The sequence below is a fragment of the Callospermophilus lateralis genome, unplaced genomic scaffold (genome assembly GCF_048772815.1).
Source record: "Callospermophilus lateralis isolate mCalLat2 unplaced genomic scaffold, mCalLat2.hap1 Scaffold_127, whole genome shotgun sequence".
NCBI classification, from domain to species: Eukaryota; Metazoa; Chordata; class Mammalia; order Rodentia; family Sciuridae; genus Callospermophilus; species Callospermophilus lateralis.
The window spans coordinates 1,117,468-1,132,433 of NW_027512450.1; positions in this window are offsets into that span (position 1 = coordinate 1,117,468).

The following is a 14,966-nucleotide window of genomic DNA, read 5'->3' on the forward strand; positions in this document are numbered from 1 at the left end:
TGGTATAAGAACCACAGTACATCAGCAACTATTCTCCAATAGTAGTTCAGGCAGAAGTCATTCTAGATAACAATCAGTGCGGGATCCTCCATGTATTTTACACAGCCCATGGCAGGGGACATCTAATCAGGTGAGACAGACTGATTAGATTTATTCTGTTTGTTTTGTTTGTTTTTTTAGGCCTGAATTTTTCACATTTCAATTAATTGTAGGTCAAGTATCAGGCGGATTCTTCCCTGGGCTTCAAATGTGATAAAGCTGCTTCTTATTTTTGCAGAAGGCCGTTGCAATCCTGCATTTATTTTACACCTCAGTGCATGTTTTACACACAAACACACACCCCCCCTCACACACACACACATCAACAAACACAAACACATAATTAGAGCACATTTAACACTCAAATAAAGCTTTCACTATTAATTCATGACTAAGGTATTCTTTTAATAAGAATTGTGCCTTGGTCTCTACTGGGGAAACATTGTTCAATGTGCGTTCTCTGGTTTGTTGTAGGGCAGTGAATGTTCACTTGTTGGCAATGATATAGAAATGGGGAGTAAGAGTTTAAAAGTTTTTATAGTAAGTTTGCAGCGTCAGAGTATGGAATCTAAGAATAAGAAATTGGGGAATTTCCACTTTTTTTCTTCATTTCAATCTCCTAATAATTCATATATATTTTCCAAATGTCTCTGAGAAAACAAGGACTAGGTCAATCCACATAACCGTGAACCATGGCAGAATGCAATTCTGAATTTCATATAAACAGTCATAAAATCAAAAAGACAGGTGCTGGGGTTTTGGCTCAGCACTAGAGTGCTGGCTTCGCACTTTCAAAGGTCCTGAGTAGGATCCAAAACACCATATGTGTTGAATGAATGTGAATGAATGAAGCAATGCATGAGTGTATGATGAATGAATTAAAGGTATAAGGAGGAGGAGGAAGAGGAGAAGGAGGAGGAGAAATAGAAGAAGATGTTGAGTAATTTGACAGAAGGGAAAATGGGGAGCAGAGTGAGTTTAAAGTGTGGTTTCCAATTCCCAAACGTTAAATTACAGCAGCTGGGAAAGAGAGAGAAGATGGGAGGGCAGGAGAGGGGGGAGAGTAGAGGATAGAAAAGGTAGCAGAATAGAACAGTTACTAATATGGCATTTTTTAAAAATGTGGATGTGTAAACAATGTGATTGTGCAATCTGTATATGGGGTAACAATGGGAGTTCATAACTCACTTGAATCTAATGTGGGAAATATGATATCTCAAGAGCTATGTAATGTTCTCAGCAACAAATATAAAAAAGAGGTCTTCATTTTTCTTTGTAGTTGAGGTCTCCTATTTCCGTGACATGTTTAGTTGTGTTCCCTCCTATAGTCCTCCCATGCTCTAGTTATTCTGAAATGGAAAAACTAGCTGATATGCCCAACCAGTCTGAAAATCAGTGACAATTTTTCATTAAGCCTAAAGTCACTTCACATTTGCTACAGTCATGCTAAATACACTTCTTTGTTGGGAGTTTCAAATATATTTCCATCAGCTAGATCACAAGTACCTAGAACTCCCATTCTTGTTTATGTAATAGTGAGTTCATCAGATTAAATGCTGTACTCTTGAATAAAACAAAATAGGAATAATTTACTCATAAGCTTCCTATGTAAACCATCTTTATTTACAAAATACTATCTTAAGAATTATAGTTTCATTGAGCTTCAATTGGAGCCAAAGTATAGTCAATTACTGAAGTAAAAGCAGTTACTTAAAAACTAAAAATGAGAGAAAAGTCAAATTACATTTGAAGAGAGAGCAACAGTATGACGTTTCTTGATTGGTTCTGGATGTTGAGTAACAGGCTCATTTGCAAGTGGAAGGAACCCTTCAGGGAAATCACTTGTACTTTCAGAATGCGGGTGTAGAGGGCTGAATTCCAGCTCTTGGGGGAAGATTGAGAGGAAAACCCTCTCCCTGCATAGACACTTCGCATTGGAAATGGAGTGGGTGGCGGGCCAGGTGGAAAATAATCTCCAGGTTCCCATACAAGTTTCCTCGGAGAGGTGGAGGAAAAAAAAAGGTCCTCTTCTCATGAACTGACTCCTTGGGTCAACTGGAAACAAGGCACCCCTTTGATTGCCAGCTTCAGTTCTTCCTCATTCACTTGAAAGAGTCTCCAGCTTGTTTTAGCTTCAGCTATTTGTGATCTGAGTGTTTCAGATTCACCTTGGAGAGACTGTATCCTTCTTGATAGATGCGCCCTCATTTCATCCTGTTGACCATGTTTAGCCTTCTGTGCTTTGAGCTCTTCTTCAAGAGAGAGCATTTCAACGCCATGGCTGGATTCGGACCAATGCAGCTTTTCGTAGGTTGCCTCCAGATGTTGTGCTTCCCTTGAACCCTTCTCAAACCTGCAGTCCTTTAAAGATGAGGCTAAGCCTTCATGTTCTTTTTCAACAAGGCTCACTTTTTCAAGAAGTCCACACTTTTTTTCAATAAGTCCCGCAAGATTTACAGCCAGCTTTTTTTCTCTTCCCACGTAAAGCCTGCTACTAACCGACTGAAAACATCTCCAGAAAAGTAAGAGAACAGCCAAAAATCTAAGAGCTGTACACATCACCAACTCCCAAGGAAAGCCATAAGGAAGATGGCCTGGCTTCATGTCTTCGGACAATGCTGCCACAACCGTTGGTGCTTCTTCCAGAACCACCCACTAGTATGGCTGAGAGGCAGCTCTTGGCTCCTCCATCACACCAAGACGGCTTTGGATCTTGCCACCACAACCACAGCCTGCCCAGGCAGGCCAACGCAGGCTGTGGACACTCAGGTGTTTGGTCAGGAACTCCAACCTGCACCAGGCAACGGAGCAGACCACTGCGATCCCCTTCAGGGTGTGTGCGTATGGCAGGTGGTGGGCGTATGTTGGTGGGAGCCATGATCAAGGGCTCCCAGGAGCCTTGTTGTGCTCAACTGTCCATCAGGGGAGTCTTGTCCCCTTCCCTACCCAGTGCATCCTCAAGTGCCACAGGTTTAGGTCCCTCCCACTCCAGCCAGAGAGAATTCCTCCCCATGCCACACACCCCTTGATTTGGTTTCGGCCAGGCCAAGGCGGGGCTTAGTAGGAAGATTCCATCCAGTCATCATAACATTCAGTTTGATGTCACTCAAATTCTAAAGCTGTCTAAACTGTTCAAACAGCTTTCAAGGCCTATATTGGTCTTTGTGTCGCTTGCCTTTTGTTTTATTTTATTTTATTTTATTTTATTTTTTTTTGGCCTTTAGTTTTAGTGACTCAGTCCTTTCCCTGCCCTTGTACTCTCCCTATTTCCTCCTTCCTTGCTTCCTTCCTCCCTTCCTGGTTTTTCTCCTTTTCTTCTTCCTTCTTTTCTACCTCCCTCCATCCCTCCAACTTTGCCTCCCTCCCTTCCAACTTTTTTTCTCCCTTCTGTCCCTTTTTTTTTTTTTTGCAAGAGTTTGCGGTGAAAATCCATGGCAGGCCAGCCCCAAGCTAGGCAAGGTCACTGCCAGTGAGCTACAACATCCCCAGACCTGCTGCCACTTCCTACGCAAGTAATTTGAATTATCTCTAAAGAGAAACTCTCACATTAGTCTACTTTCAGTAATTTCAGAAGAGTTGCTAACATGGGCACAAATCAGTTATGACAAGTCATTTTTGAGAAGCACGGCACAGAAAATGTTCCCAAAAAGAGGGTATTGAAAACGTCAGTTGGTTTTCAGGTCAGCATTTCTAGACTAGTATTTGTTGAAAATTCTTGAAACTCTTCTTTCAGATGTTTTTTTTTTTTTTTTTGGACTTTTCTTGGGCTTGAAAACATCTAAGGAAGCTGGCTGGTCCTTATAAATATATAGCCAAGAGAAGGATGGATATGACTCTCTGAAATGGATGTAAATCATGAACGTGAATTATATTGTTGATGTTAAGACAACGAGTTCATGGCTTGATGTACCAAAAGGTCATCCCAACATTGTTTTCCTCCCACGTTAGCACTTGACTTGTTGATGAGTCACATATGAGGTTCGAAGGAGAAGATGCACAAGTCATCACTGGTTTTGTAAGCATGCAAGTTCCAAGCCCATAGGCCACCATGCATGATTAGACCTGTTGTTATTTACACTTACATGGCCAGAGCTGTATCACTGTCTCAAAGTTGCCAAATGAGAGTAGCTTGTTTTCCTCTCCAGCACCTGTATCGAATGACCAGCTTTCAAGTGGACTTCCCTGAGCCTTTTCAGTATCTGAACATGTGAGTCCAAAACACTTTAGTCCTACTACTAAAAAGGATACTCACTGTAACACTGTTTTTCTGACCATTAAATGGACAATAAGGTGACCCTGGTGTGCAAAGAACAGGACTCATTGAAGATGTAATGCCTGTTGGTGAATGACACTTTTCTAGGTTTCACGGGCCATGTGGAGGAATCAGCCCAAACACCTTGAAATGCCACTTAAATCATAGTTTACTTAAGGACACATGTGGCTTAGGGAGAACTTCTTTCCTCTGAAAGTGTTTCTTCAAACGAGATGAGAGTCGAAAAGAAGGTATTGAGAACACTAAGTAAAATGGCTGTGCTTTGTGGAACTGGGAGGATTCCTCAATACATGTAACAATGTTTGTCACTGCCTTTGGACCTAACACGTATCAGTGTATATGAACAGAGGCACAGCAAGAAATATAGGTGGCATAAAACACCAAGGGGAAGGGGCTAAGCTGCCTTACTAGGTTTACTTTTTTCACTCTGGTGGCACTTTCTGTTGTCTGTATGAACAGAGTTTCCAAGTACTTTCCCACTTAGCCGGCCTCTCTGTTATTCATACAGTTGAACTACCAGGGAGAGATGGATCAGTTTACCACCTGTGAGGCCTTTTCTTCCACATTTTCTCCCCATTGGATGCTTTGGTTTTTTCCAGCTCTTCCTACAAGCCCCCCTAATCCTGATCTCCCCTTAGTCCTTATGATTTCTTTAAGTTTCCCCTTTGCTCCTGTTCATGGAGTCCTGTGTACAGATATTATACCTGATTCTATTGAACTCTACTTAATCCTTTCTCACCTCTGTGCTCCTTTTACCAAGTCACTCCTCAACACTTACTGTAACCCTTTGAATATTTTGTCCATTGTCATTTAAAAAACTCTTTAAAAATTGAACCATTTCGCATGCAGATACAGTCTTCTTGGTCTGCTATTAATCCCCCACTACTGACATTGTAAGTTATTGACATGTACACTTCCAGACCGTTTTCAGATTTTTGATTTCTGTATATCTATCTGTCTCTCTATTTACAAACATAACATGGTATTCTGAAAGTATCGTTCTGCTTTTGGAGCACTACATTGTGTTTTTCAGAAGCAGGCCTATAACACAGAGATGAATCCATGTTACCTAGGTTGAGTTCAAATTGGTATGTGCACTGTGATTCCCATTATATTGTTCTACCTACTAATGGACAGTTAAGTTATATCCAGACCTCCCAGCCTCCCGCATTAAGTAAAACCCCTGTGGAGAGACATGTAGATGCCTTTATGAACATATTGATAATTTTTCATGGCAGTGTTTTCCAAAAACCAGTTAGTAAAATCAATTGATTCCTTTGCAGCCTGAAGTTACCTTCATTCCAGTTTACTGGTATAAGAACCACAGTACATCAGCAACTATTCTCCAATAGTAGTTCAGGCAGAAGTCATTCTAGATAACAATCAGTGCGGGATCCTCCATGTATTTTACACAGCCCATGGCAGGGGACATCTAATCAGGTGAGACAGACTGATTAGATTTATTCTGTTTGTTTTGTTTGTTTTTTTAGGCCTGAATTTTTCACATTTCAATTAATTGTAGGTCAAGTATCAGGCGGATTCTTCCCTGGGCTTCAAATGTGATAAAGCTGCTTCTTATTTTTGCAGAAGGCCGTTGCAATCCTGCATTTATTTTACACCTCAGTGCATGTTTTACACACAAACACACACCCCCCCTCACACACACACACATCAACAAACACAAACACATAATTAGAGCACATTTAACACTCAAATAAAGCTTTCACTATTAATTCATGACTAAGGTATTCTTTTAATAAGAATTGTGCCTTGGTCTCTACTGGGGAAACATTGTTCAATGTGCGTTCTCTGGTTTGTTGTAGGGCAGTGAATGTTCACTTGTTGGCAATGATATAGAAATGGGGAGTAAGAGTTTAAAAGTTTTTATAGTAAGTTTGCAGCGTCAGAGTATGGAATCTAAGAATAAGAAATTGGGGAATTTCCACTTTTTTTCTTCATTTCAATCTCCTAATAATTCATATATATTTTCCAAATGTCTCTGAGAAAACAAGGACTAGGTCAATCCACATAACCGTGAACCATGGCAGAATGCAATTCTGAATTTCATATAAACAGTCATAAAATCAAAAAGACAGGTGCTGGGGTTTTGGCTCAGCACTAGAGTGCTGGCTTCGCACTTTCAAAGGTCCTGAGTAGGATCCAAAACACCATATGTGTTGAATGAATGTGAATGAATGAAGCAATGCATGAGTGTATGATGAATGAATTAAAGGTATAAGGAGGAGGAGGAAGAGGAGAAGGAGGAGGAGAAATAGAAGAAGATGTTGAGTAATTTGACAGAAGGGAAAATGGGGAGCAGAGTGAGTTTAAAGTGTGGTTTCCAATTCCCAAACGTTAAATTACAGCAGCTGGGAAAGAGAGAGAAGATGGGAGGGCAGGAGAGGGGGGAGAGTAGAGGATAGAAAAGGTAGCAGAATAGAACAGTTACTAATATGGCATTTTTTAAAAATGTGGATGTGTAAACAATGTGATTGTGCAATCTGTATATGGGGTAACAATGGGAGTTCATAACTCACTTGAATCTAATGTGGGAAATATGATATCTCAAGAGCTATGTAATGTTCTCAGCAACAAATATAAAAAAGAGGTCTACATTTTTCTTTGTAGTTGAGGTCTCCTATTTCCGTGACATGTTTAGTTGTGTTCCCTCCTATAGTCCTCCCATGCTCTAGTTATTCTGAAATGGAAAAACTAGCTGATATGCCCAACCAGTCTGAAAATCAGTGACAATTTTTCATTAAGCCTAAAGTCACTTCACATTTGCTACAGTCATGCTAAATACACTTCTTTGTTGGGAGTTTCAAATATATTTCCATCAGCTAGATCACAAGTACCTAGAACTCCCATTCTTGTTTATGTAATAGTGAGTTCATCAGATTAAATGCTGTACTCTTGAATAAAACAAAATAGGAATAATTTACTCATAAGCTTCCTATGTAAACCATCTTTATTTACAAAATACTATCTTAAGAATTATAGTTTCATTGAGCTTCAATTGGAGCCAAAGTATAGTCAATTACTGAAGTAAAAGCAGTTACTTAAAAACTAAAAATGAGAGAAAAGTCAAATTACATTTGAAGAGAGAGCAACAGTATGACGTTTCTTGATTGGTTCTGGATGTTGAGTAACAGGCTCATTTGCAAGTGGAAGGAACCCTTCAGGGAAATCACTTGTACTTTCAGAATGCGGGTGTAGAGGGCTGAATTCCAGCTCTTGGGGGAAGATTGAGAGGAAAACCCTCTCCCTGCATAGACACTTCGCATTGGAAATGGAGTGGGTGGCGGGCCAGGTGGAAAATAATCTCCAGGTTCCCATACAAGTTTCCTCGGAGAGGTGGAGGAAAAAAAAAGGTCCTCTTCTCATGAACTGACTCCTTGGGTCAACTGGAAACAAGGCACCCCTTTGATTGCCAGCTTCAGTTCTTCCTCATTCACTTGAAAGAGTCTCCAGCTTGTTTTAGCTTCAGCTATTTGTGATCTGAGTGTTTCAGATTCACCTTGGAGAGACTGTATCCTTCTTGATAGATGCGCCCTCATTTCATCCTGTTGACCATGTTTAGCCTTCTGTGCTTTGAGCTCTTCTTCTAGAAAGAGCATTTCAACGCCATGGCTGGATTCGGACCAATGCAGCTTTTCGTAGGTTGCCTCCAGATGTTGTGCTTCCCTTGAACCCTTCTCAAACCTGCAGTCCTTTAAAGATGAGGCTAAGCCTTCATGTTCTTTTTCAACAAGGCTCACTTTTTCAAGAAGTCCACACTTTTTTTCAATAAGTCCCGCAAGATTTACAGCCAGCTTTTTTTCTCTTCCCACGTAAAGCCTGCTACTAACCGACTGAAAACATCTCCAGAAAAGTAAGAGAACAGCCAAAAATCTAAGAGCTGTACACATCACCAACTCCCAAGGAAAGCCATAAGGAAGATGGCCTGGCTTCATGTCTTCGGACAATGCTGCCACAACCGTTGGTGCTTCTTCCAGAACCACCCACTAGTATGGCTGAGAGGCAGCTCTTGGCTCCTCCATCACACCAAGACGGCTTTGGATCTTGCCACCACAACCACAGCCTGCCCAGGCAGGCCAACGCAGGCTGTGGACACTCAGGTGTTTGGTCAGGAACTCCAACCTGCACCAGGCAACGGAGCAGACCACTGCGATCCCCTTCAGGGTGTGTGCGTATGGCAGGTGGTGGGCGTATGTTGGTGGGAGCCATGATCAAGGGCTCCCAGGAGCCTTGTTGTGCTCAACTGCCCATCAGGGGAGTCTTGTCCCCTTCCCTACCCAGTGCATCCTCAAGTGCCACAGGTTTAGGTCCCTCCCACTCCAGCCAGAGAGAATTCCTCCCCATGCCACACACCCCTTGATTTGGTTTCGGCCAGGCCAAGGCGGGGCTTAGTAGGAAGATTCCATCCAGTCATCATAACATTCAGTTTGATGTCACTCAAATTCTAAAGCTGTCTAAACTGTTCAAACAGCTTTCAAGGCCTATATTGGTCTTTGTGTCGCTTGCCTTTTGTTTTATTTTATTTTATTTTATTTTTTTTTTTTTGGCCTTTAGTTTTAGTGACTCAGTCCTTTCCCTGCCCTTGTACTCTCCCTATTTCCTCCTTCCTTGCTTCCTTCCTCCCTTCCTGGTTTTTCTCCTTTTCTTCTTCCTTCTTTTCTACCTCCCTCCATCCCTCCAACTTTGCCTCCCTCCCTTCCAACTTTTTTTCTCCCTTCTGTCCCTTTTTTTTTTTTTTGCAAGAGTTTGCGGTGAAAATCCATGGCAGGCCAGCCCCAAGCTAGGCAAGGTCACTGCCAGTGAGCTACAACATCCCCAGACCTGCTGCCACTTCCTACGCAAGTAATTTGAATTATCTCTAAAGAGAAACTCTCACATTAGTCTACTTTCAGTAATTTCAGAAGAGTTGCTAACATGGGCACAAATCAGTTATGACAAGTCATTTTTGAGAAGCACGGCACAGAAAATGTTCCCAAAAAGAGGGTATTGAAAACGTCAGTTGGTTTTCAGGTCAGCATTTCTAGACTAGTATTTGTTGAAAATTCTTGAAACTCTTCTTTCAGATGTTTTTTTTTTTTTTTTGGACTTTTCTTGGGCTTGAAAACATCTAAGGAAGCTGGCTGGTCCTTATAAATATATAGCCAAGAGAAGGATGGATATGACTCTCTGAAATGGATGTAAATCATGAACGTGAATTATATTGTTGATGTTAAGACAACGAGTTCATGGCTTGATGTACCAAAAGGTCATCCCAACATTGTTTTCCTCCCACGTTAGCACTTGACTTGTTGATGAGTCACATATGAGGTTCGAAGGAGAAGATGCACAAGTCATCACTGGTTTTGTAAGCATGCAAGTTCCAAGCCCATAGGCCACCATGCATGATTAGACCTGTTGTTATTTACACTTACATGGCCAGAGCTGTATCACTGTCTCAAAGTTGCCAAATGAGAGTAGCTTGTTTTCCTCTCCAGCACCTGTATCGAATGACCAGCTTTCAAGTGGACTTCCCTGAGCCTTTTCAGTATCTGAACATGTGAGTCCAAAACACTTTAGTCCTACTACTAAAAAGGATACTCACTGTAACACTGTTTTTCTGACCATTAAATGGACAATAAGGTGACCCTGGTGTGCAAAGAACAGGACTCATTGAAGATGTAATGCCTGTTGGTGAATGACACTTTTCTAGGTTTCACGGGCCATGTGGAGGAATCAGCCCAAACACCTTGAAATACCACTTAAATCATAGTTTACTTAAGGACACATGTGGCTTAGGGAGAACTTCTTTCCTCTGAAAGTGTTTCTTCAAACGAGATGAGAGTCGAAAAGAAGGTATTGAGAACACTAAGTAAAATGGCTGTGCTTTGTGGAACTGGGAGGATTCCTCAATACATGTAACAATGTTTGTCACTGCCTTTGGACCTAACACGTATCAGTGTATATGAACAGAGGCACAGCAAGAAATATAGGTGGCATAAAACACCAAGGGGAAGGGGCTAAGCTGCCTTACTAGGTTTACTTTTTTCACTCTGGTGGCACTTTCTGTTGTCTGTATGAACAGAGTTTCCAAGTACTTTCCCACTTAGCCGGCCTCTCTGTTATTCATACAGTTGAACTACCAGGGAGAGATGGATCAGTTTACCACCTGTGAGGCCTTTTCTTCCACATTTTCTCCCCATTGGATGCTTTGGTTTTTTCCAGCTCTTCCTACAAGCCCCCCTAATCCTGATCTCCCCTTAGTCCTTATGATTTCTTTAAGTTTCCCCTTTGCTCCTGTTCATGGAGTCCTGTGTACAGATATTATACCTGATTCTATTGAACTCTACTTAATCCTTTCTCACCTCTGTGCTCCTTTTACCAAGTCACTCCTCAACACTTACTGTAACCCTTTGAATATTTTGTCCATTGTCATTTAAAAAACTCTTTAAAAATTGAACCATTTCGCATGCAGATACAGTCTTCTTGGTCTGCTATTAATCCCCCACTACTGACATTGTAAGTTATTGACATGTACACTTCCAGACCGTTTTCAGATTTTTGATTTCTGTATATCTATCTGTCTCTCTATTTACAAACATAACATGGTATTCTGAAAGTATCGTTCTGCTTTTGGAGCACTACATTGTGTTTTTCAGAAGCAGGCCTATAACACAGAGATGAATCCATGTTACCTAGGTTGAGTTCAAATTGGTATGTGCACTGTGATTCCCATTATATTGTTCTACCTACTAATGGACAGTTAAGTTATATCCAGACCTCCCAGCCTCCCGCATTAAGTAAAACCCCTGTGGAGAGACATGTAGATGCCTTTATGAACATATTGATAATTTTTCATGGCAGTGTTTTCCAAAAACCAGTTAGTAAAATCAATTGATTCCTTTGCAGCCTGAAGTTACCTTCATTCCAGTTTACTGGTATAAGAACCACAGTACATCAGCAACTATTCTCCAATAGTAGTTCAGGCAGAAGTCATTCTAGATAACAATCAGTGCGGGATCCTCCATGTATTTTACACAGCCCATGGCAGGGGACATCTAATCAGGTGAGACAGACTGATTAGATTTATTCTGTTTGTTTTGTTTGTTTTTTTAGGCCTGAATTTTTCACATTTCAATTAATTGTAGGTCAAGTATCAGGCGGATTCTTCCCTGGGCTTCAAATGTGATAAAGCTGCTTCTTATTTTTGCAGAAGGCCGTTGCAATCCTGCATTTATTTTACACCTCAGTGCATGTTTTTCACACAAACACACACCCCCCCTCACACACACACACATCAACAAACACAAACACATAATTAGAGCACATTTAACACTCAAATAAAGCTTTCACTATTAATTCATGACTAAGGTATTCTTTTAATAAGAATTGTGCCTTGGTCTCTACTGGGGAAACATTGTTCAATGTGCGTTCTCTGGTTTGTTGTAGGGCAGTGAATGTTCACTTGTTGGCAATGATATAGAAATGGGGAGTAAGAGTTTAAAAGTTTTTATAGTAAGTTTGCAGCGTCAGAGTATGGAATCTAAGAATAAGAAATTGGGGAATTTCCACTTTTTTTCTTCATTTCAATCTCCTAATAATTCATATATATTTTCCAAATGTCTCTGAGAAAACAAGGACTAGGTCAATCCACATAACCGTGAACCATGGCAGAATGCAATTCTGAATTTCATATAAACAGTCATAAAATCAAAAAGACAGGTGCTGGGGTTTTGGCTCAGCACTAGAGTGCTGGCTTCGCACTTTCAAAGGTCCTGAGTAGGATCCAAAACACCATATGTGTTGAATGAATGTGAATGAATGAAGCAATGCATGAGTGTATGATGAATGAATTAAAGGTATAAGGAGGAGGAGGAAGAGGAGAAGGAGGAGGAGAAATAGAAGAAGATGTTGAGTAATTTGACAGAAGGGAAAATGGGGAGCAGAGTGAGTTTAAAGTGTGGTTTCCAATTCCCAAACGTTAAATTACAGCAGCTGGGAAAGAGAGAGAAGATGGGAGGGCAGGAGAGGGGGGAGAGTAGAGGATAGAAAAGGTAGCAGAATAGAACAGTTACTAATATGGCATTTTTTAAAAATGTGGATGTGTAAACAATGTGATTGTGCAATCTGTATATGGGGTAACAATGGGAGTTCATAACTCACTTGAATCTAATGTGGGAAATATGATATCTCAAGAGCTATGTAATGTTCTCAGCAACAAATATAAAAAAGAGGTCTTCATTTTTCTTTGTAGTTGAGGTCTCCTATTTCCGTGACATGTTTAGTTGTGTTCCCTCCTATAGTCCTCCCATGCTCTAGTTATTCTGAAATGGAAAAACTAGCTGATATGCCCAACCAGTCTGAAAATCAGTGACAATTTTTCATTAAGCCTAAAGTCACTTCACATTTGCTACAGTCATGCTAAATACACTTCTTTGTTGGGAGTTTCAAATATATTTCCATCAGCTAGATCACAAGTACCTAGAACTCCCATTCTTGTTTATGTAATAGTGAGTTCATCAGATTAAATGCTGTACTCTTGAATAAAACAAAATAGGAATAATTTACTCATAAGCTTCCTATGTAAACCATCTTTATTTACAAAATACTATCTTAAGAATTATAGTTTCATTGAGCTTCAATTGGAGCCAAAGTATAGTCAATTACTGAAGTAAAAGCAGTTACTTAAAAACTAAAAATGAGAGAAAAGTCAAATTACATTTGAAGAGAGAGCAACAGTATGACGTTTCTTGATTGGTTCTGGATGTTGAGTAACAGGCTCATTTGCAAGTGGAAGGAACCCTTCAGGGAAATCACTTGTACTTTCAGAATGCGGGTGTAGAGGGCTGAATTCCAGCTCTTGGGGGAAGATTGAGAGGAAAACCCTCTCCCTGCATAGACACTTCGCATTGGAAATGGAGTGGGTGGCGGGCCAGGTGGAAAATAATCTCCAGGTTCCCATACAAGTTTCCTCGGAGAGGTGGAGGAAAAAAAAAGGTCCTCTTCTCATGAACTGACTCCTTGGGTCAACTGGAAACAAGGCACCCCTTTGATTGCCAGCTTCAGTTCTTCCTCATTCACTTGAAAGAGTCTCCAGCTTGTTTTAGCTTCAGCTATTTGTGATCTGAGTGTTTCAGATTCACCTTGGAGAGACTGTATCCTTCTTGATAGATGCGCCCTCATTTCATCCTGTTGACCATGTTTAGCCTTCTGTGCTTTGAGCTCTTCTTCTAGAGAGAGCATTTCAACGCCATGGCTGGATTCGGACCAATGCAGCTTTTCGTAGGTTGCCTCCAGATGTTGTGCTTCCCTTGAACCCTTCTCAAACCTGCAGTCCTTTAAAGATGAGGCTAAGCCTTCATGTTCTTTTTCAACAAGGCTCACTTTTTCAAGAAGTCCACACTTTTTTTCAATAAGTCCCGCAAGATTTACAGCCAGCTTTTTTTCTCTTCCCACGTAAAGCCTGCTACTAACCGACTGAAAACATCTCCAGAAAAGTAAGAGAACAGCCAAAAATCTAAGAGCTGTACACATCACCAACTCCCAAGGAAAGCCATAAGGAAGATGGCCTGGCTTCATGTCTTCGGACAATGCTGCCACAACCGTTGGTGCTTCTTCCAGAACCACCCACTAGTATGGCTGAGAGGCAGCTCTTGGCTCCTCCATCACACCAAGACGGCTTTGGCTCTTGCCACCACAACCACAGCCTGCCCAGGCAGGCCAACGCAGGCTGTGGACACTCAGGTGTTTGGTCAGGAACTCCAACCTGCACCAGGCAACGGAGCAGACCACTGCGATCCCCTTCAGGGTGTGTGCGTATGGCAGGTGGTGGGCGTATGTTGGTGGGAGCCATGATCAAGAGCTCCCAGGAGCCTTGTTGTGCTCAACTGCCCATCAGGGGAGTCTTGTCCCCTTCCCTACCCAGTGCATCCTCAAGTGCCACAGGTTTAGGTCCCTCCCACTCCAGCCAGGGAGAATTCCTCCCCATGCCACACACCCCTTGATTTGGTTTAGGCCAGGCCAAGGCGGGGCTTAGTAGGAAGATTCCATACAGTCATCATAACATTCAGTTTGATGTCACTCAAATTCTAAAGCTGTCTAAACTGTTCAAACAGCTTTCAAGGCCTATATTGGTCTTTGTGTCGCTTGCCTTTTGTTTTATTTTATTTTATTTTATTTTATTTTATTTTATTTTATTTTTTTTGGCCTTTAGTTTTAGTGACTCAGTCCTTTCCCTGCCCTTGTACTCTCCCTATTTCCTCCTTCCTTGCTTCCTTCCTCCCTTCCTGGTTTTTCTCCTTTTCTTCTTCCTTCTTTTCTACCTCCCTCCATTCCTCCAACTTTGCCTCCCTCCCTTCCAACTTTTTCTCTCCCTTCTGTCCCTTTTTTTTTTTTGCAAGAGTTTGCGGTGAAAATCCATGGCAGGCCAGCCCCAAGCTAGGCAAGGTCACTGCCAGTGAGCTACAACATCCCCAGACCTGCTGCCACTTCCTACACAAGTAATTTGAAATATCTCTAAAGAGAAACTCTCACATTAGTCTACTTTCAGTAATTTCAGAAGAGTTGCTAACATGGGCACAAATCAGTTATGACAAGTCATTTTTGAGAAGCACGGCACAGAAAATGTTCCCAAAAAGAGGGTATTGAAAAAGTCAGTTGG